Genomic DNA, 23,786 nt, shown 5'->3' on the forward strand with positions numbered 1-23,786 from the left:
TATTCAATCATACACACAATCTGTTAGCTACATGAGAAATAAAGACAGGTGGCTAGCTGAGTAACACATCTGAAATTCTTTCTAGTCAGATTCTCAGTTTATACCTGGTACAAATTCCATACATGCCCCTTTACACTCTGAGGACCCAAAAGAAAGAACAGAGGAGATGTGGGTAATGAAGAATATCTAGGGAATAGAGGCACACATATGTGTTTAACAATGGCAAATAACTCTTCCACATTAATTGTGCTACTCCCAACCATATCAGTAATTGCTGTGGATATACTAGAAGAAATTCAAGCATAAGATTTAGGGCTTCCCTTTTTTTGAAATCTTTGTATAGAAGCCATTATTTATCTGGTGGAGAAAGCTACGCCCAGCAGACTGCTGAGTAAATGCAGATCTTGCCAGGCTCTCCTCCCATCCCTTCCCCAGACCAGTCCCCTGGTGGAGCACTCCAATACTGAGCACCAATCAACATCAACATCACTGAAACTGAGACTCATGATGTGGTACAAAAAGAAAAAAACAAAACAAAAACTTCAAAGTGAATTTAATCAAGCCTCTAAGTACCACTTTATGAAATTACAGGAGGACAGTGGAATGTGTTAGCAATACCACAAAGATGTGATTACCAAATCCAGAATGTAGGATATTCAACAGAACAAATGAATAAATGTCTCCTACCAATAAGTGGAAGAGACTTAAATTCAGCAACCAAAAGCAGTGTGTAGACCTTATCTGGATTCTGATTAAAACTATCTGAAATGTCATCTGGGAGACAAAAAACTTTTTAAATTCCCTTTACTGCTCCATTTCTCCTAAGACTTAATGGGAAGCGTAGGGAAGGCTATATAGAGATATATATGGATGAGGGTAGTGAGTGTACAGACAATACAGAGACTCTTATTTCATAGTCAACATATGTCCTAGTCTTTTAATCCTTACTGTGTTTAGAAATCCTGATTTGACTATAAAATACTGGTCTTGCTCTGTTTTTCTCTGGAGAGTAAACAGCTCCAGAGTGATGACTTGCTATGAGTTTATCTAGACATATTCCAATGGTTTTTGTCAGAAACATACCATTTACTATCAAATTGTTGATTACCTTACTGTTTCCCAAGTACAGGTATTAAAAGAGCCTTATTCCCTCAATGTAATGCAAGGGGATGCCAGGTGCTCAATAGTTTGAGAAATGAGAATACACACATAGGCAGAACAGTGAGAATACACACACAGGAGAACGCGGTCACCAGACTTCACTGCCCACTCCTCTCGACTCATCTCTTTCTTGAAGACACTTAGAGAAAAGAGGATACTGTGTACACTCTTAAACAGCAACTTCATAATCAGTTTGAGCCCTGGCCAGTTTGACTCAGCGGTTAGAGCGTCGGCCTGCGGTCCGGAGAGACCTGGGTTCGGTTCCCGCTAAGGGCATGTACTTCGGTTGCAGTTTGTCCCCGGCCCTGGTTGGTCGTGCGGGTGGCAGCCACTCGATGTGTCCCTTCACGTCGATGTTTCTCTCTCTCTCCCCCTTCCTCTCTCTCCCTCCCACTCTATCTGTACAAAAAAAATGGAAAAATATCCTCGGGTGAGCATAATCAGTTTGATACATTCCAAAAATATTACATGAAGGAATTAGTAGTAAAGCTTTCTTGAATACCATTTGATAATCAGATATTTAATCTTTGTTTTATCTCAATTATGTAACTAAAAAGCCCTCTCTTTTGCACAATTTTCTTACATAATTCTCTGAAGAAACAAAAGGAGCCCTGGCCAGTTTGGCTCAGCGGTTAGAGCATCAGCCCAGGGACCAATAAGTAGCAGGCTCGATTCCAGTCAAGGGCACATACCTCAGTTGTGGTTCGGCCCTGGCCCTGGTCAGGTCATGCATGAGGCAACCAGTCCATGTGGCTCTATCACATCAATGTTTCTCTCTGTCGCTCTCTCTCCCTCCCTCCCACTCTATCCAATGATAAACAGAAAAATATCCTCAGGTGAGAAAAAAAAGAAAAGGAAAAAGAAATATTCTTTCAAAAAATATGAGGCTGCTTGGGCTATTGATCTAAAAAAATACTCATCTTCAATTAAAATACCTAATGTTATAATTGAGTCATTATTATATAAAAATGTACATAAAATATGTTATAATAAAACAAAGAAGAACTCCTACCCCTCTACTCTGTTCTGCTTACTTGGTCAGATATCACTGGGCTATTTAATGTGAAAGGTTTTAAATTATATTCACAGCCAGTAGGCAGGAGTCTGGAATTATTTCCCTTTCATCTGTTCTGTATTTAAGAAGCATACTGCTAGAAATAAAGAACAGTCCTTCTTTTCCATTATGTAGTAGAAATGGGCTCCTGTTGTTGTTGTTTTGGTCCCTCCGATTTTATCGATGAAGGAAGCTTTCAGGGTAATACAACAACAAAACAGCAGCCAGAGTTAATGGTAACAAATGAAAGTATTCATTTCAAAATTAATTTTTTATTTATATAGACCATTACGCTAAAGAAACCATACTGGATTGTACAATGTGTGGGACAGGTGAGATTTTTCAAACACTGTGGTAACTCAATAAATACTTGAGGAATGACAAGTTATTCACATTCATTAAGAAAATTAAAGCTATGTTAAGAGCAGACACTTCATCATTATTATTTACTATTGTGCTTTTTTGGTCTGGAATACAGCTCCATTCACAAAAGGCACTTAATTATTATTTGATGAAAAAAATTAATAAAGTTCTTTTTATAACTAGTCAGTAGTGTTTAAAAAGACCAAAAATGCACCTTCAATGACGACTAAAACTCAGTGTTCCTTTTCATCCATTTCCATCTTGATCTCTATTACCTACTCAATTTCAGTAAGTTCTATCTCCCTTTATTGTTGGCCATACACTGAATACGAAGACAAATGTCCATACTCCAGACCACCGGTGGTTCTTGCTTAGTGTGGTATATCAAAATCAGCGGTGGCACCGTTCTCTAAGTAATATCATAAACTTTGTGACAATCCTTAAAGGTCTTAATTTTTAACAACTCAGAGGTACAGGCCAAGGATTTCTATTTTAAAAAGTTCCTCAGGTCACAGATACCATGTATTATGCCACATACTTCAAAACTTCTCTATCTTTAAATCCTATAACTGTCAAACAAAACAAAAACTGTGGCACACAGCTCTCTCTCGTGGTGAGGAGAAATCCAAGCTATGCAGTTCTTCACCCAGCAGGTCTCCATGACCATCGCAGTGACTCTCACTTCTCAGTACCCTCCAACCCAACCACCCTACTGGGCTATATCTGTTTTCCCTCCAGCTTCATGTGAGTCTACTGATCAGACATTTCAACAGCAAAGGCTATGATCTTGACATTCAGCCCAACTAGTCCTGTCAATTGCACTCAAGCACTGTATCATATGGAAACCCCAAACAATGTTGGGGTTCAAAGTCATTCTATAGCTCTGAGCCATTTGGCAATCATTTTATTATTATGTTTTGAATTTCCTAATCAAAAGTCCATTATAAATTTACAAAATTCTTAATTTTTCTTAATGACCCCATCCCACTGAAAGCCCCTCAAATCAAAGGTGACTTCTTTGGTAAAATTTATTAGAACTTCCTTGGTTTTTTGCTTACTTCAAAAAAAATTTTTTTAATTCATCATATTAATTTGTACTGAGTCTCTGAAGTAGAAAAAAAAGATACAAAGGAGAAAAAAATATCTCTACTATAGAATCTATTGAATTTTCTAGCAAAATTACTAGCCCTTTAAAAAGGAATCTGCCCTGGCTGGTTTGGCTTAGCGGTTAGAGCATCGGCCTGCAGTCCAGAGAGACCCGGGTTCAGTTCCCGCTAAGGGCATGTACCTCGGTTGCAGTTTGTCCCCGGCCCTGGTTGGATGTGCAGGTGGCAGCCACTCGATGTGTCCCTTTCACGTCGATGTTTCTCGCTCTCTCTCTCTTCCCCTCTCTCCCTCCCACTCTATCTGTACAAAAAATGGAAAAATGTCCTCGGGTGAGGATGGATGGATAAATAAATAAATAAATAAATAAATAAATAAATAAATAGGAATCCAATGGCTAACAAAAAACACCCAGCTTCTCTCTAGTCCAATAATAAGCACATATAAATACAGATGATAAAATATTCCTTTTACAAGACCAAAAAATTAAGTATTTACAAAAAAAATAGGCACAGAATTTATGTGACTAAACATAATATTCAATTTGAAAGACACAAAAATCTGCGCATTGAGGACAGACTGCTGCCAGACTGGTGCTGTCGCAAGTGACCATCCCTCTGAAAGGACATAAAAATGGGCCCACGTGTTTTAATAAATTCCAGGTTTATTGAAATAAACATTTCAATAAATGTGGTATATATATGTGTATGTACGCATGTACATATACACACATACTTTGCATAAACATCTCAATTCAACATGTATAAATACATGTCCAATCAAGAGTAGGAAAACCCGTTTTAGCCAAGACTAGAAACTCAGAAACTATACAAGATAGCCATCTCTGAGTACATAAAGATTTATTAGTTATCAAGGAAAAAAACATACCAGAATAAAAAGGAATAAAAGTATACTCATTAAAATTGGTAAAATAAAAGAGCTTTGATATTTCTGGCAGAAATGTGGTGAAAGGTTATTCCCATATACTGCAAATGAAAATGTGAAGGTCTTTTGAAAAACAATGACAAGTTTATTAAAAGTAAACACATTAGACTAGACCATAAATATGCCCCTTTTTTTCAGGTTACAATGGTCAAATAGGTAATAGGTAACAATGACATAGAATTCAAATAACACATATACTATACAACCTAGAGAAATAAAAGCACATGTTCCTAAGAATGTTCGCTTTAGGAACACTTTGTAAAATGACCCAAAAAAAGGAATAAAATAAATCTATTAAAAGGGGAGTACCGCCCTGGCCAGTTTGGCTCAACGATCAGAGTGAACTAAAGTCTTGTGGGTTTGATTTTGGTCAAGGGCACAAACCTCGACTGTAGTTCAATCCCTGGCCCTGGCTGAGGCTGTACGTGAGGTGGCCTGTCAATGTGTCTCTCTCCACCCACCACCCCTTCCCACTCTATCTGAAAACCAATGGGATAATATCCTCGGGTGAGAACAGAAACATAAGGGAAGGGGTACCAAAAAAAGGTTGTGGTACCATTGATAATATTCACAGATTATAAGACATTAAAAACAACTAATTGGCCCGGCCAGTGTGGCTCAGTGGTTGACCGTCGACCCATGCATCAAGAGGTCGCTGGTTTGATTCCCGGTAAGGGCACATGCCCAGGTTGTGAGACCAATCCCCGGTGGGTGGCATGCAGGAGGTGGCCAATCAATGTTCTCTCTCATGGATGTTTCTCTCTCTCCCTCTCTCTTTAAAAATCAATAAAGGAGCCCTGGCCAGTTTGGCTCAGTGGTTAGAGCATCGGCCTGCGGTCTGGATAGACCCGGGTTCAGTTCCCGCTAAGGGCATGTACCTCGGTTGCAGTTTGTCCCCGGCCCTGGTTGGTTGTGCGGGTGGCAGCCACTCGATGTGTCTCTTTCACGTCGATGTTTCTCTCCCCCCCCCCCCCACTCTATCTGTACAAAAAAATGGAAAAATGTCCTCAGGTGAGGATAAAAAATAAAAAAAAAACAATAAAAAAATCAATAAAGGAAAAAAAACTATTGTGTGAAGAGAAGAAAAAGTGTACACTACAAAAAGCATAATCACATCCATGCCTTTAAACAAAAGACTATGTGTGTAAAGAAAAAATATAACTGTTATTGTTTTACTTTTGATCTTATGAACTCTAAATAACTTTGTTACTAATCACCTCCAAATTCAAAGGGCTTTCATATTCTTTGACTCACCCCTTACCATTTCCAGCGTTTGAGAGAACTAAAAAAGAACAGTCTTGAAACTTCCAACATTTGACTTTCTGACTCTCCTCTCTCCTATCTCTCACTGACTTTTCTTCCTGCCTTAATATGTGTAGAGCTGACTTCTTGCTAGCATTGTGATCTTCACTCTCCTCTTCCACCAAGGATCTCATCCACTCTGAAGAATGAGAAAACAATCTAACACATCCTGACCTTTCCCACTCCAAGTATTCCAGCTGACTGAGGCACAAATCCTCCTTTTAGAATCTTATCATTAATTCAGCATTATCTGGGGCAATTTATGCCCTAGGCCCATAACTATCACTGATTCTATCATTCACCACACTTTAAATTTTAGTTTCAGGTTGGATTTCACTTAGTATCTCAGCTTTTACCTGAACTCTTAAACTATCTTGTATTACCTATACTCCACCATTTTCAACCATGCATTTCTTTCTACAGTTCCCATCACCATACTACAATAGCCTCAAAGTCTCAGCTCTTCCTGTTATCTTCCGACACCAGACCTAAAACATAACTCTGATTATGTCATACATATTTATTGCTACCTATCAGCTTCCACATTCACTCTAAACCATTCACCCAGGCATCTAAGTTCTTCAGTCTATGGTCTAAAAGTACCTAGCCACAGAGCACCTTCTTTAAATGTACCCTTCAGATGAATGAACACAGATAGATGTTCCTCAACTTAGGATGGTGTTATGCCCCAATAAACCCATCATAAGTTGAAAATACTATAAATAAAAAATGCATTTCAATACACCTAGCCAACCAACATCATTATCTTAGCCTAGCCTACCTTAAAGGTGCTCAGAACACTTCCATTAGCCTACAAATGAGCAAAATCATCCCTCTGTCGCTGTCCAGCATCATGAGAGTATCATGCCACATATACAAAGAGAAAGATCAAATTCAAAGCACAGTTTCTACTGAATGCTTTTGTATTCACACCACTATAAAGCCAAAAAATTTTAAGTTGGACAATCATAAATCAGGACCACCTGTATATTTGTGTCATTCTAACTTCCCACAAATTTCTACATTCCTGCTTTTTAGCTTTATTCCAACTACAAATATTGAAGTTCTTCTTCAAATGCCATCTCCTTATGAAACCTATTCAAATGCCAACATTAAAGATGGTCGGGTACTTTCTTCTTGTATCCCAAAGTATAGGTATTTTTTTTACCACTCTTTTCAAAACTGGGCAGTAGTGAAAAGATTATTAGACTACACAACTGAATACTGATGTTTTCTTTCAAATGGCACTGCATTTGCATAAATAAATCAGAGTCGTTTTAAATTCCCTGAACCCAACTTTCTTGTTCTGTGAAAGAAAATCTAATCTATAAAACTCACAGGTAGGTAGAAATGCATCAAAACCAGTTTAAAATCTAAGTGTTAACACTGCTCTTATATCACCTTTTATTATGCATACTGGTTTTTTCAACTACCAAATTATAAGCACTTACAAAGCAGTCTGTACTTCATAGTCTAATATTCAAGACATCGCTATTCAAATTTTTTTTTTTAATATGTTTTTACTGTCCAGCTGGTGTGGCTCAGTGGCTGAGCATCAACCCATGCACCAAGAGGTCGCTGGTTCGATTCCCAGTCAGCACACATGCACAGGTTGTGGGTCCGATCCCTAGTGAGGGACATGCAGAAGGCAGCTAATCGATGCTTCTCTCTCGCGCTTCCTCTCACTTTCCCTCTCTCTAAAATTAATAAAGGAAAAAAAAATTTTTTTATCCTCACCTGAGGACATTTTTCCATTTTTTTTTTTAAATCCTCACCCGAGGATATTTTCCATTTTTTTTTTTTTTGTACAGATAGAGTGGGAGGGAGAGAGAGAGGAAGGGAGAGAGAGAGAGAAACATCGACGTGAAGGGACACATTGAGTGGCTGCCACCCACATGACCAACCAGGGCCGGGGACAAACTGCAACCGAAGTACGTGCCCTTAGCGGGAACCAAACCCGAGTCTCTCCGGACCGCAGGCCGACGCTCTAACCGCTGAGCCAAACCGGCCAGGGCCATTTTTCCATTTTTTGTTCAGATAGAGTAGGAGGGAGAGAGAGGAACAGAGAGAGAGAGAGAGAGAGAGCGAGAGCGAGAGCACGAGTGAGAAACATCGACGTGAAAGGGACACATCGAGTGGTTGCCACTTGCACGACCAACCAGGGCCGGGGACAAACTGCAACCGAGGTACATGCCCAAGTGGGAACTGAACCCAGGTCTCTCTGGACCTCAGGCCGACGCTCTAACCGCTGAGCAAAACCGGCCAGGGCAGGAAAAAAAATTTTAAATATGTTTTTACTGCCCTGGCTGGTTTGGCTCAGTGGATAGAGCGTTGGCCTGAGAGCCAGTGAGTCCGGGTTTGATTCTGGTCAAGGGTAGTTGCAGTTCATCCCCAGCCCTGGTCAGGGTCCTGTGGGAGGCAAGAAGTCAATGTGTCTCCCTCATATCTATGTTTTTCTCTCTCTCACTCCCTCCCTCCCACTCTATTTGAAGAAAAAAGAAAAAATATCCTCGAGTGAGGATTTAAAAATAAATAAATGAATAAAATGTTTTGTTGATTTTTTAGAGAGGAAGGGAGGCATAGAAACATCGATGTGAGAGAAATATCGATCAGCTGCCTCCTGCATGCCCCCCACTGGGGATCGAGTCTGAAACCCGGGCATGTGCCCTGATCAGGAATCGGACTGGGACCTCTCAGTCCATGAAACGATGCTCAATCCACTGAGCCACAATGGCTGGGCTCAAATATTTTTTAAAAATCTTCATAAATCATAAAATAGCTCTCATGCTCCAGCGTAAGAACTATAATCTAAGCACGGTTTATATACAATTATGCCTTGATCAAAATAAAACTTCTACAACCCTTCTTCCCACAGATATCTTTTCAGGAAAACTACTGTCACATAATACATCTAGACCTCATATTTAGTTCAACTGAAACACAATTAGTTAACTGGTAGGTAGGGAGGGACCCTTTAAAGTGGCTGATAAATTACTGTGTAGCCAAAATGTCTGTGCAACTGTGATAGTGGTATGCTATCCAATCCAACAAATGTATCCAGGATTCACAGTAGGGTATTAGTGCTTTAGTTTACTCTAAAAATTCTAAAGGCTGACATCATGGTTATTTCAGTGACATAAAACAACAGATTTTTTATAAGTAAATATACAAGAGAAGCACATTAATTTTCATTAAGCTGAAAGATTTTGTTTCTTTTCTTACTCTTTTACAAAAGCAAAATTAATTATGAACAATGTTTACCAAGAATTTTTAAAAATGAAAGGGAGAATGGAAATGACTCTTTTGGTCCTACAGAAATCTATAAATCTTAACTTATGAGAACTTGAAAGTCCTTGAGTTACCCTTGAAAACCACATAAACCTGTAATATCTCGTTAAACTGGAAAGCAAGAAAGCTACCTAAACCTATCAAGGTCTTATCTAAAGAACCTAGACAATAACTTAAAAAGGCTATCACTAGCCAAAAATGGGACAATTTAAGCATCAATAGAGAAAATAATTCAATAATCTAAAACACAAATGTATTTAAATCCATGAGTTCAGAAGAAACCATTTTTACTGCAATTATGTCACCTGTTGACCAGTATTTCTTGGCATTTTATTTCACACAAAAAAACTGCACTAGTACCTAGTATCATATCTGCTCTTAGATCTCATATCCCCACTCTTAAAATCTAAATTTACAACTCTACAAATCATTCCTGTTTTAATTTTTAATCTCCTATTGCTAAGTAACGCCTGGTACGGCTAAAGTAGTTACTGATAAGAAACCTTCTAAGATTTTAACTCTTCAAAATAATGGTGAAATGCCAAGAAGGAGTAACAGCAAAATAAAAAGTCATGAGTCAGAATAAAAAGTCAGTTGGGCCCTGGCCAGTTTGGCTCAGCGGTTAGAGCGTCGGCCTGCAGTCCTGAGAGACCCAGGTTCGGTTCCGCTAAGGGCACGTACCTCGGTTGCAGTTTGTCCCCGGCCCTGGTCGGGTTGTGTGGGTGGCAACCACTCGACATATCCCTTTCACGGCAATGTCTCTCTCTCTCTCTCTCTCTCCCTCCTACTCTATCTGAACAAAAAATAGAAAAAATGTCCTCAGGTGAGGATTAAAAAAAAAAAAAAAAAAGTTGGATTATGTTATGGATTAAAATAGGTATGAGTAAAAAAGGAAAATGAAATGTTTGGCAGGAATGATGAGAGGAGCACATCACTTTGTGTGTTCATTTAACAACAAAAAAGCTCACCCAGTAGGTGATGTTGCTGAGTTCCATAAACAAACCTCAGGCAGCATGATGGAACTTTAGAAAGAGTCCTAGACTGAGTCAGGGGACCTCTGTTCTAGCCCAAGGCCTCAGTTTCCTCATCTGTAAAATCAGGGTGCTGAATTAGATAATCTGCAAGGGCTCCTCTAGCTTTAACATTGAGGGATTGTACGGATGAATTTAGGAAAGAGCAGTAAAATGTAAGACTTTTGTTGACAGTGGAGTTTTATTGTTACCATTGGAAATAGCTGGTGAAAACGGATGAGAAAAATTTTCATAAAATTTTGAACTGCAAAAGGCAGTTCAAACTTGTCACTGATGTAAAGGTTTTTATGATAAACCAGCCTTAGTAGTATTATCATCTAAATTAAATTAGTAATGAGTGACCAAACTTTTGATCTGAAAAAAAAATCTATTCACCCCCCTGGCCGGTTTGGCTCAGCGGTTAGATCGTCAGCCTGCGGTTCAGAGAGACCCGGGTTCAGTTCCCGTTAAGGGCGCGTACTTGGCTGCAGTTTGTCCCCGGCCCTGGTTGGTCGTGCGGGTGGCAGCCACTCGATGGATGTGTCCTTTTCACGTTGCTGTTTCTCTCTCTCTCTCTGTTCCTCCCCCCTCCCCCCACTCTATTCACCTTTGGCTAGCCAGACCACCCAAGTAAATCTAGAAAATAGTACAGGAACACCTTTGGGCTAGTAATGACTTCAAGTTATAATGGGTCTCATCACTATTCTCAGTTAAGTAACAAAACAAAGAGTAAAATGACAAGAAAAATAAACAATTATTTAACTTTAATATGCAATAAAACAACAATTATGCTTATGATATCCTTCTTTGCTAATAAGTGTATTATCCCTATGCAATACTTTTTTTCTAGTTAGGTCTCAAAATAGAACCTAGCTTCTCCTTCTGATAACAAGGCTAACAGAAATAAATGACTTCCCCCCCAGGGTGACACATAGAAACATAAAAAAAGGGTGTCATTATGTTTAAGTACTCTATACTGAAAGAAATCAAGCTTCTATCAGTAACAAATAATAGAAAGGTTCTGGTGTCTCAAAAAATGGTGGTTTCCTAATTGTAATTTCCTAAATATAATTAACTTCCTGGTCCCAGCTAATCCTCCAAGGTCTGATAAATGGAATTGTAAGTTTTAAGGTCTTAGGTCAGCTGATATTCTATCGTATATTTATTTATTTTTTGCTTATGTTAATGTTCTGACCTAGCAGAATTAAAACTCCAGGGACATGAGAACCAATAAGCCTATCTCAACAATCAAAACTCTATCAGAAATCTACTCTTTAATTAAAGGATGAAATGTGTATCTTTTAAGTATATAAAGATATAATGAAACATTTAATGAGGAAAAAAAACTTGTTTTTCAAAGCTCGTTTTATGCAAATTACCTAATGGATTATAAAATAACTTGGCATCCACACAATTCCATTAATTATTCATTTGAACACTTCACCTTGGCAATACAGTACCTAATATGTTATTCAGCATCACTAATAAAATTTGTGTTTGGTAGAAACAAAGGCAAAAATAACTTCATGGTAATAAAATTTTATCTTGGCTAGTCTAAAACTAGATGTGACATACATGTGTGTCTGAGCTACAAAATCTGTGAAACAAGATTTTCCTTTATATTGAATATATTTTCCATTTTAATTTGGGTATTTTGATTTATAATCCTAATGAGCTGACTAAAATATTCTTAAACTTACTAGCAAACAACAGAAATCAGGATGGGCATGCAGAACATATTGTAAGTCTCTATTTCTGAGCATCAGCTGTTCTCAGCAATTTTCTACCTCGCCCACCCCCCACAACTTTTTCAGAGATAATTAAACATTAGCTTATTTACTAATAAAAATGCTATTACCAATGATAAGATACTATAAGTAGTATTATTTTTAGCCAATATTGTACAGTGTGAAACAGCTCCTGCAAAAGTTTAGGACTTAAGTATTTTCTTAGGTAAAATACTCTCCTCCAGGATGACGCTGATACCAAGATCTTTAAAATAACTAGTTGGCATGTCATATGACACCCAATTGACTATCCCTCACTAAATTTCTACCTGTAGAACATAAATACATCTGTAATTCTTTCCACTACTTATATAAGCGCTACTTACATAAGTCAGCACACAATTTTCTCAAAGACCAAAATATCTCAGGTATTAGTAACACAGAATTCCCAGAACACTACAAATGGCTAAAGCTAAATACAACATAGCAGCCCTCTTGTTTTGAGGAACTTATAATACCTATGAAAAAATAGTAATTCTTTTTAATATTGCAATAACCATTGGAAAGATAAAAAGACAAAAGAATGAACATTAAGTCCAAATCTAACTATTTTAGATCACTAGAAAAATATGAAGTCAACACAACATCAAGTAATTATATATATCTTTTCATTTTCTAAAATACATTAATAATGCCTTAGTTTTGGGGGGTTTTTTTCATTGATTTTTTTTTTGAGAGAGAGAGAAACATGGATGAGAGAACATCAATTGGCTGCCTCCTGCATGCCCCATACTGGGGGGTTGAGCCCAAAACTCAGGCATGTGCCCCAACGTGGAATCAAAACTGGGACCTCTCAGTCCATGGGATGATGCCCAAACCACTGAGCCACACTGGCTGGACAATAACTGCTTATTTTTATTGGACGTTCTCATTTCAGGATTGAGAATGAAAAAAATGGGCTATAAAAAGAAACTAAAATGACCAAATTAATGGTTAAAAATATCACATCTCATAATTACAATTTATATTTTAATTTTATTTTTCTCTCATTCTCATCCACTTACAACTTATTCTTATATGTACATTTTTTCAAATTCAGCCTATCAGAATAGATTTCCTAAGGGTAAATTAAATGAGAAAAAATAAATTAGTATTTTATAAAGGTTATACTTAATATAGAATATTATGTCAATGTTTTGGTAGCACTACATCTGTCTCTCAGAACTTTATAAAAGAACCACAAAATTTAAAAAAAAGAACCACAAAATGCTGGAACAATAACTATTTGCTTTTCAACCCAACAACCTGTTAACATACTGTGAATCATATTCCTAAAATACAGATTATTTTTAGAAACAAATTATAATCATCCAATCTGGCTAACAATTCTAGCATAAAAATTAAGCAGCCTTCCTTCTTTGAAAAATGAATACAACACACCAAACAATGTGTCCTAAGCCATACTTCATAAATGACAATTGGTCAATTAAAAGAATGGAAAGAGAATCTAGTAATTTTCTCTAATAGCATTTTCAAAACTTGTTCAAAATAAGCAACCCCAGGGATTCCATCTTCCATTAATCATACTTGACTCTGAGCACACTCTAATTACATACCCATTCCCTCAGAATTTATGTATTATAAATTACCTTAATGAGCCTTTGCTGTGTCAGTCACTTTGAAGTAATCAAATTATTGTGTGGATATATTTTGTCTTCTCACTTTTATTGCTTTTATTTCTATATCTTTCTGCATCCTAAACAGTTCAGAGCTCAGTGCACAGGCAGAAATATGTCACTAATCAACTCAAACTATTTTCAAATATAAAGAAATATCAATTTTGATGAAAGCCACTAAAAACAACATATTAACAAGAGGAATCTGATTTAGAGAAATACTACCTACCTGAATCTTTATAATATTTTATTATAAAAATTTGCACACACACAGAAAAACTGAAAGAACTGCACAGAGAATATTAACACAGACATCACCAAGGTTTTAAAATTAACATTTCCCTGTATTTGTTTTCCCACATCTATTAATTGGTCTTAATTTTTGAAGCATTTGGAAAGAAGTTCCAAACCTCAGTATAATTCCCCATTTTTCTTCAGCTTTCCTATCATTAACTATAGCAAAGTAATATGGTTTTGCTTTTAAAGAAAAATGTATACAAAATACAATGGATGCATGTTAGAATTCTGACACATGCATATGCTCAAGGAACAGACTTTCCTAACAGAATGCAGTATATTACCATTGCCCTAGAAAGTTCCCACATGCCCTTTCCCAATTAATCCATTCCCAATACCCAGGCATCCAGTTCTAAGCCATGACAACTACTTTTTTCAAACATAAATTAGTTCTACTTCCTCCACCCCATCTCTCAAACAGATAAAATCTGCATAGTTTTGTTTTTAGAACATCATATAAATGGAATCATAGATTCATGTCCTGCTTCATGTATGGCTACATTCATTCAGCATGTTTCAAAGTTGCTACAGGCATCAATAAATAGTTTGTTCCTGCCCCACCAGTGTGGTTCAGTGACGTCCCATGCACCAAGAGCTAAGAGGTTGCCTCACAGATTCCTAGTCAGAGAACAGGGTACGGGCTTGATCCCCAGTAGAGGGCATGCAGAAGGCAGCCAATCGATGATTCTCTCTCAATGTGTGTGTGTGTGTGTGTGTGTGTGTGTGTGTGTGTCCGTGTCCTTTTCCCTCCCTCTCTGTAAAATCAATAAAACATATTTTAAAAATAAAAAACCGGTTTGTTCCTTTCCATTGCTCAGTAGTATTCTGCTGTACAAAGACAGCATAGTGTGTTTATGTATTTTCATGTCCACAGACACCTGAACTGTTTCCAGGTTAGGGGTCAGCCCCATATTTGACAGAAATTATATACAGTAGTCAGTACCCCACCTCTGTGGTTCTAGAATTCCCTCCCTCTTCCTCCTACTATCTCCATTACTGTGCAGCTGCTCTGCAGTTCTGAACTTTTATTCCTCAAAGCCAAGGACCCTGCCCTCAGGCAAAACCATCCAGATGAGGAAACTCACCCAAGGCTAGTCCAGTTTCTACTTGTTTTTGTTTGTTCTCCAGTGATCTCATGATGTTTATTTCAATCGTTTTCCAGAGACTGGCCAGGGTTTGTGGAAGGATTTGTCTAATGGAGGTCAATATATATATATTTTTTAATTATACCTACCTATTATTCTTCTGAACACACTGGCTAAAGACTGCAATTGACATGCCTATTTTGGGGTGGTTGTTTTTTCCCCCTCAAATGCTTGATTAAGCCAGTCCCTTCTATCAAAAGAGCCAAACTAAACCAGGAAAAGAGGCCTCTGGGAGCTGGAGAGTATGAAAGCTAAAGGAAGGAATCCTGTACCTCTGCGTATGAACTAACAAAGTCCCAAGTTCATCCCAAGGTATTTACGAAGAACACACCCAAAGCAGCAAAGATGTTGAGAACTAAAGATATTAGCCACTGTTCGGGTCCCACACTAATCCTGAGTGGTACACACGAGGAACAAGCCCAGAGCAGCTCAGCAAAGGCCTTGAAAATTAAATGAACAAACACTGGAACCACTGCTCACACCACAGAGAGTGAGATGGACTTGTAGTCTAAACCTAACCATGCTGATCACCTTCTTGAATCAGAAGAAAAATAATCTTCCTCCCCAGAAGATACAATAAAAAAAATTACTCAACATACAAAAACCAGGAAAACTTGAACAATTCTGAAAGAAAAGGGCAATAACAGATACCAATCTTGATATGATCCAGACATGAGAATGATCAAACAAAGACATTAAGGCATCTACTATCCATCCTCCTCAAGGTAAAAATACACACTTAAAATGAAAGTATAAAAAAAAACAAATGGAAAATTTTTAACTAAAAAATTTGGGGGGAGGGGGGGGTGATTTGACAAGATAATAAATGTAGACAAAGGAGAACTAACACCGAATAATTGATCTTTCTGAATAAGAGAATGCAAATAGATGGGGGAAAAGTCTAATTTTAATTTTAAAAATTCCTGACAGTTTACAGCTTTAGTTCTTAACAAAAATGCCTAGAGATCACTAACAAAGATGCTTTAATCCTAGTAATATTCCATCTCCTCCAGAGGTCCTGTGAAGCTCTCATGATTAACCTTTGAAGAATATTCAGATTGAATACAATTTATATGACAGAATCTGTTTTTTTAAATACTGGACTGCAAATGAGATCTGGTTCAAGTCTTGGTTCTGTAACTTTGACTAAGTGCGTGATATGGCATCATTTCTCTAAGCCTAGTACCTCGTTTGCAAAATAATGACAACTTAACTATGTAATGTAGTCCCATGATCTAATTTTAGAAACCCTCTAAGGATCATTCTAGTTTCCCAGATCTTAGCATTATCCAAGTTTTCACTGTGCTAATTACTTGTTTCTGGCAAATAAGCAGACTACACAGGTCAGGTAGCTGAGACTAGAAAGGTCTAAAACAACAGTGTCAATAGATATACAATGCAAGCCATAATGCAAACCATATGAGTAATGTTAAATTTTCCATAGACAGGAAAAAATTTTAAAGAAACATGGCCATTGATTTTAATAAATTTTATGTAACTCATTATATCAAAATATTATTTCTTGTAATCAGTATTTTGAAATCGAGATTTTTACTTTTTAAAAATTATCTTCAGGTTTCAGCATGCATGCTACATTTGCAGCACATCTCAATTATGACTAGTCATAATATTTCAGGTGCTCAACAGCTACATATGACTGGTGGCTAACACACTAGACAGTTCAGGTGTAGATGTGGAGGTAAAGGGCATGGGGATGGGAGACAATGGCAAGCAAGGGCCAAGGTGTCTCAGAATGCGTAATCTGCCTTTTATATATACACACAGAAACTATTATGGTGGTGCTGGTACAATGTCTGCCCTGTTACATGGCAAGGACATAGAGCAGAGAAAGTTTGTTCTTTGAAATAAATATCCATCTCTACACTATGGGTAGCATCTAAAAAATAAGGTAAATGCTTATGTATCATTTCAAAATAAATGCATTAATAAGTATTTATTTCTATGAAAGTCACTGTCAAAAGGCTCCTTTGGGCAAAAAATGTAAGCATCCATAGGAATAAGAATAAAAACTACATGTAATAAATAAATCAAATAATTAAATCCACAAGCTCACAATGACATCTTAAAATCTTCATTGGTCTACTCTTCCAGGATTCTGGGAAACTCAGTACTTTGAAAATTAGTAAATAAGGAAAGAAACGAGTATTTAGTATGCCTTTCCTGTGCTAACCAAACCACAGGGTAACTGAGTATCTGATGAGAGAAGTTTCTCTTTGTTGAAGTATTACAGATAATAAAGACTTGATACAATTAGGATGTCAACATTCTGTACACTCATGGAAATAATGGATCAAAGCAATGATCAGCAGTGGCCACACAATATAACAATAGGGGAAGCCTAATATTATGTGCTTCTTCATAGAATGCCACATAACTCCCCTCCAAATAAAGAAAAAAACCTATAACAGATTTAGCTTTTAGATTAACTACCAATTTACCAAAATATACAAGGGAAAGAGAGGCATTTTACTATAGGAATGCAATTAATAAAATAGAGAATGAGGAAATTTTACAGGGTTTTCCCTAAAAAAAAAAAATAATTAATAAAGAGCTAAAAGCATAAGCTGTACATTCCAACCAAATGTAATACATGGATTTTGTTGTGATTTTACAAAAACATTATTTATGAGCAGATGAGGAAATAAACTAAATGGATATATGGTGATATTAAGAAATTACTGTCATCACACCTCACACTTATTAGGAGGCCCACTATCCAAAAAAAAAAAAACCAAAAAACACAGAAAATAGCAAGTATTACAAGAACATAGAGAAATCAGAACTCTATTGTTGGGAATATAAAATGGTGCAGTCACTTTGGAAAACAATATGGAGGTACCTCAAAAAATTAAAACTAGAATTATCACATGATACAGCAATCTCACCTCTAGGTATATAGCCAGAAAGACTGGAAAGCAGGATCTCAGAGAGATATATGCACACCCATGTTCATCTCAGCATTATTCACTTAGTCAAAGGTACAAGCAACTCAAATGTTCAATGACGATGAATAAAGGAAATATAATACACACACACAATGGAGTATGATTCAGCCTTTAAAAAGAGGAAAATCCTGTCACATGCTATTACATACATGAACCTAGATGATATTATGCTAAGTTAAGTAAGCCAGTTACAGAAATACTGTACTTATAAGGTAGTTAAAGTAGTCAAACTCATGAAAACAAAGTAAACTGGTTTTTGCTAATGGCTGGGGAAGAGATACTGGAAGCTGCAAGTGGTACAGCACTTCAGTTTTGCAAGATGAAAAAATTCCAGAGATCTGTTGTACAATAATTTGAAAACAGTTGACACTACATACTTAAAATTGTTAAGATACATTTTATGTTTTTACTACAATTTTTAAAAGTATGATAACGGTATTAGGATATATATTTTTAAATAGTCTGTCTCTTCCATAGATATACTAAAATATTTATGAATGAAACCATGTGATATAAGTGTTGGCTTCAAAATAATCAGGTGTGTGGGGGGTAATAAATGGTAACAAGATGGTTAAATGACACAAAACTGGTGACTACTGCAGCTCGCTGAAAGTTTATTGTGCTATTCTCTCTAGCATATGTTTAAAATTTTTCACAATAAAAAGTTGCAACAATACACACCTAGCCCAGCCATTGTGGCTCAGTGGATTGTGCACTGTCCTATGGACTGAGAGGTCCTGGTTCGATTCCCAGTCAGGGTTTTTAGCTCGATCCCCAGTAGGGGGCGTGCAGGAGGTAGCTGATCCATGTTTCTTTCTCACATCGACATTTCCATCTCTCTCCCTTCCCCTCTCTCTCTCTAAAAAAATCAGTAAAAATATATTTTAAAAAACACATCTATTGGCCAATGGGTTCTATTAATGCAATAAGATGATTATAGAAAGTAGTATAAAATATTTATATAGGAAAGTAGCTGTAAATCGTGATGATTTAAGGTACAATTAGAGTTAAAATAACTTGTACCTAGGCAAGTGAAGAGAGACGAAAATGAATGTTATGAATCCCTCATGGTTATTATATCAAGAACAAAGTTGAGGGAGAGAGTGGGGGTAGTAGTTAACGGTTCTCACAAAGCATTCCTTTATGGCATGTTCAGAGAGAAAAAAGAAGATGAGATACTCCACAGAACAGGCATAACCCTGAACACTATTTTTTGAAACACAGGCATTTCTCAGGGCCATAGGAAAACCACCATTCTGGACCAATATTTATAAGTTTACAAGCATTACATGCAAATGTGTAGAAATGGCTTTTGTGTTCTCAGCCAGACGATAAGCAAGTTTGTTGTGATCTGGTCCTTCATCTCTAATACACACACATATGTAGAACACTAACATAAATAAACACACATTTCTGTGATCGTGACTTAAAGATGATTTTCATGGATTTTCAACAGAACTGGCAAATGTGAGATGATCTGAATTAAAATACAGTACGAGTTGTTCCAAAAACACAACAGAACAACATACAGCCTATGAGCAGCATATTTAAAACTTCACTTGAGGACAGGCACTTAGAAGAGACAGCCGTTGCATGGCACCTGCATCTCAGACACCAATCGCCTGTGCAACTGATTCTCAGGGGAGAAATGTCACAAGTAATTAAGACTCAACAACCTAGTAAACTAACAGGTTTCAAATGTAAACTTCAAACAAAAATGCCAAGGGCAGATACTCCAAAATGCCAAAGATGATTTACCATGGAGAAGCTGCTTACAATAGAAGCTCTGTAGTGCTCCAGAGGAAGTAGCAGATTTAATGATGGTTAATGAGTCACCCAACCACTCCTAAGAACCCAGCAAGTGCTTAATAAATTAATAAAGAATCATGTAGTCCTTCAAGTTTGGTAAAGACAGAAAAAAACTCTCTTTTATGCAACATTCTCCATTAACTACTGGGAGAAGGGAAAAGAGGGAAGGAGGGAGACAGGACATAGTAGGAGAGAGAAGTCATTTTTAAGAATCCAAAAGATCTTTTAGACAAAGGAAATCCTCCTCTTATCAATATACTGACAAATCCATCTTTAAAATGAATAATCTAGGAATATTTTCACAGATATCTAGTTAATCGTAAGTTTTCATTTCATATTGATGCATCTACCATTCCCCACAAAACTCTATAAACCTTTATCAGCTCCTATAACTCCCTAATTTAATGCTTAAAGTAAAAATTTAATTAACAGTAATTAAAATTTTTTATGTTGCACTATTTTGAAATATAAGATATTAATTAATTCTAAAAAAGAAAAATAAAAATTAATTATCCTGCTATTTATTGATCACCAAAATACACAATACCATTTAGGTATGGAATTACTTTTTGTAAGGGAATCATACTGAATTCTAATAGTGATGAGATCACTCTGTCTACAGCTAGAGTTAAACTTTAGAAATTTACTCCAATTCTATTATCAAATTTTATAAGAGTACTTGACTAAAGTCCTCTAAGACACAAACAAGAAAGAAACCAAATCCCAACTCCTACAGAGTCCAGTGGTACTTCTACTGTATGATACAGTTGATGGGTTTTTATTCCACAGAGAAAGACTTCTAAATGATATTTTTAAATAGATAAAAATGGTTCTCCTATAAAAACAGGTAGAATTTCAGTCATTTTAAGTCCCCATTAATTGTAAATATTAGGATAAATACAATGTGCAAAAACTTGAGCTATAAGATGATAGACAAAAATATGAGCTATTAACTGCCATTATTACTTAAATTTAACATGAAAATTCTATTCACAAAATAGTCTACTGGTTAAAATACAGCATTATTACTACATAATACTTTTCATCCTGATAAGCATAACCAAGAGGTTATTACACCTATCTTCAAAGTCTGCCTTTTTATTTTTTTATACTAAGCAATCAAAAAATATTTTAAGTACCTTAAATGACATATTTGGAAAAAAAAAAACACATTTCTTTAGTTTAGGAACACATGTATGTGTGAGATTGTGAGAAACTTTCAAAATCTTTAATAGATTCCTAAAAAAATCAATGAATACTAAACAAAGCAATTAAAACGCACTAACATTCAGAGTGGGAGGAGTTCTTACCATTGGCAGTGCATTGATGTAGGGATGGACAACTGAATATCCGGTACCGCCAATCACAAGATGCTGTTTGCTGACACTGAGAAAAAGGAAAGTAATATATTCAGTGCACCCTAAAACAAATTCAGTTTAAAAGATTCCTCATGTCAAATTCTACATGTACGAAATAGTCTTCATTTATGTCTTTAAGATCTCTACCAGTGACTTATCTTTCCCCCCCTAACCGATCGCTAACATAAACAGTAGCAACAACTTCTGACTGCATTAACAGAAGGCAGGCACTGAACCTTCACAACACCCCTAAAATCATGACCAATGAACAAAATGAGACTCAAGAGATGAATCTGCACAAACTGACCCATGCACCAAGAAGTTGCCAGTTCAAGTCCTAGTCAGGGCACATGCCCAGGTTGTGGGCCAAATCCCCAGAGGGGGGCGTGCAGGAAGCGGCCAATCAATGTTCTCTCTCTCCCTCTCCATTCCTCTTTCTAAAAATCAATAAAGGGAAAAAAAAAAAAGAGAGAGAGAAAAATACATTATTGGTTTTGAAACCATTTCAATGAAAACTTATTAAACTTTGCCCTGGCCAGTTTATCTCAGTGGTTAGAGTGTTGACCTGCGGCCCAGAGAGTCGCAGGTTCAATTCCAGTCAAGGGCATGTGCCACAGTTGTGGTTCGTCCTGGCCCTGAGGCAACTAGGTGATGTGTCCCTCTCACATCGATGTTTCTCTCCCTCTCTCTCCCTCTCTCCCCCTCTCTCTGAAGATAAATAGAAAAATATCCTTGTGTGAGGATTAAAACAAAAAAATCTTATTAAACTTTAATCTCTTCAGTTTATATTTTATAGAGTATACACAGTCATCTCGATTGCTAAGCCACAGCACATTATCTTCCATGAACCTTTTTTGTAAATATACAAATGGTTTTCATACACCCTGAGTGGTGACTCTGGGGAGACACTGACCAGTGCAGGTTCCATCCTATGCTAGAGCAGAGTACAATTTTCTGTAAGAGTACAAGCTGGTGGCACAGAAAGGAATGCAGGAGCTTTATCTCATACACCCAACAGGTAAATCAAGTCAGTTAACACCAAACGAAAGAACTGAGTAAATACACTGAATAACTCAAAGAATGTAATCCCTTGAAGTCTGCTCCCCTCAGACTTTATCTTTAATGGACTGGAACTCTTATTTGTGCTGATTGCCTCCCTTCCACTCTCTCTAAAACGGAAAAAATATGCTCCGGTGAAGATAAACAAAGAAAGAAAAACACACACACACACAGAGGCATATAATCACATTATAAAATCAGCATAAAACTAGGAACTACTTTGTTCTACATACACTAGACCTGTAATGAAATGAATGTTTGTAGGTTTTGGTTTTACTTCTAAGCAAAAAGCTGTGCTTTTAAAATCTACATTTCAGAACATTTTACCTAAAAGAAAAAAATTAATTTTAGAAAAGGCTTTCAGCACAGAAACAGACACTGTCGACTCATCTTCCAAAATCTAGCACCTACACATAATTAAGATTTTTAATATGCAAAAATCCTATAAAGTAGTTCAACAGTATATTTTGACTGATCTTCAAACATACTATACTCTATAAAGACTTTGGGTGTAAATTTATTTGATTTGTAGATCTTTTTGAAAAGCTAATGGATTACAGGCCCTTTCCCTAAGAAAAGGTATAAACTGACAGTTGCTTATAATTTAAAATTGTGGCATAATCTAATCTAGAACCTAGTGGCCAGTAGCAAATTCAAGAAAGTGTCCTTGGTATCATTTAGAAATAAAAGATACAAATAAATTATTTAAATTTGGGGAAATCATCCCAAGAATTAAAAGAAAAACATAATGATTACTGTCATAGCTAATTTGTTTAGAAAGATTTATTATTACATAAACTTCTGGGCAAAATAAAAGTCACAGATAAAGTTCCAATTCAACTGCATATCACATGATTGAAAATGCAATAAACAAAGAGATTTTTACCTTCAACTAAAAAAATATATATTTTTTATTTTTTTTATTAATTTTTGTTACAGATGTTTCTCCTTTTCCCCCCACTGATTCCTCCCTCCCCAAAAACATATATATATTTGTAAATTAAGGTTTCAACTGAATCTTCTCAAGTCCACTGATCCATTTCACAAAAGTCTTTTAATTGCCTTCTTCAACATGACAATCTCTAATATACTATGCATTCATCAAAGCCTCTAAAGCAGTGGTTCTCAACCTTCCTTCTAATGCCATGACCCTTTAATATAATTCCTCATGTTATGATGTCTCTCTCCTCTCTCCCCTCTCCCCCTCTCCCCTCTCTCTCTGACAGCCCATGGTACTTTGGGAGGCCCTGGCCAGTTTTGCTCAGGGGTTAGAGCGTTGGTCCAAGAACCAGAGTCTCGGTTTCGATTCCGGTCAAGGGCACGTACCTTCTTGGTTTCAGTTCAGTTCAGTCCCAGGTCCTGGGTGGGTTCGTGCAGGAGGCAACCAATTGACATGTGTCTCTCACAATGGTGTTTCTCCCCCAACACCATCCCCATCTAAAAATAAATGGAAAAATATCCCCGGGAGGGGGAGGATTTACAAAAAGAAAAACAGTAGTTTGGGAGAAAGAAACAAGTAAAG

General features: G+C 36.8%; 1 protein-coding gene across 6 annotated transcripts in view; it reads right to left on the bottom strand.

Annotated features, from left to right (window-relative positions):
- The window catches only part of TBL1XR1 (TBL1X receptor 1), a 159,039-nt gene that overhangs the window by 53,670 nt on the left and 81,583 nt on the right, over window positions 1-23,786 (bottom strand). For all 6 annotated transcript variants that reach the window (XM_036243056.1, XM_036243048.1, XM_036243053.1 and 3 more), the window contains exon 2: window positions 21,158-21,233. The gene's annotated coding sequence lies outside the window, so the exon portion shown is untranslated. The remainder of the gene's footprint in view (window positions 1-21,157; window positions 21,234-23,786) is intronic.

The sequence above is a fragment of the Molossus molossus genome, unplaced genomic scaffold (genome assembly GCF_014108415.1).
Source record: "Molossus molossus isolate mMolMol1 unplaced genomic scaffold, mMolMol1.p scaffold_m16_p_5, whole genome shotgun sequence".
Taxonomy (NCBI): domain Eukaryota; kingdom Metazoa; phylum Chordata; class Mammalia; order Chiroptera; family Molossidae; genus Molossus; species Molossus molossus.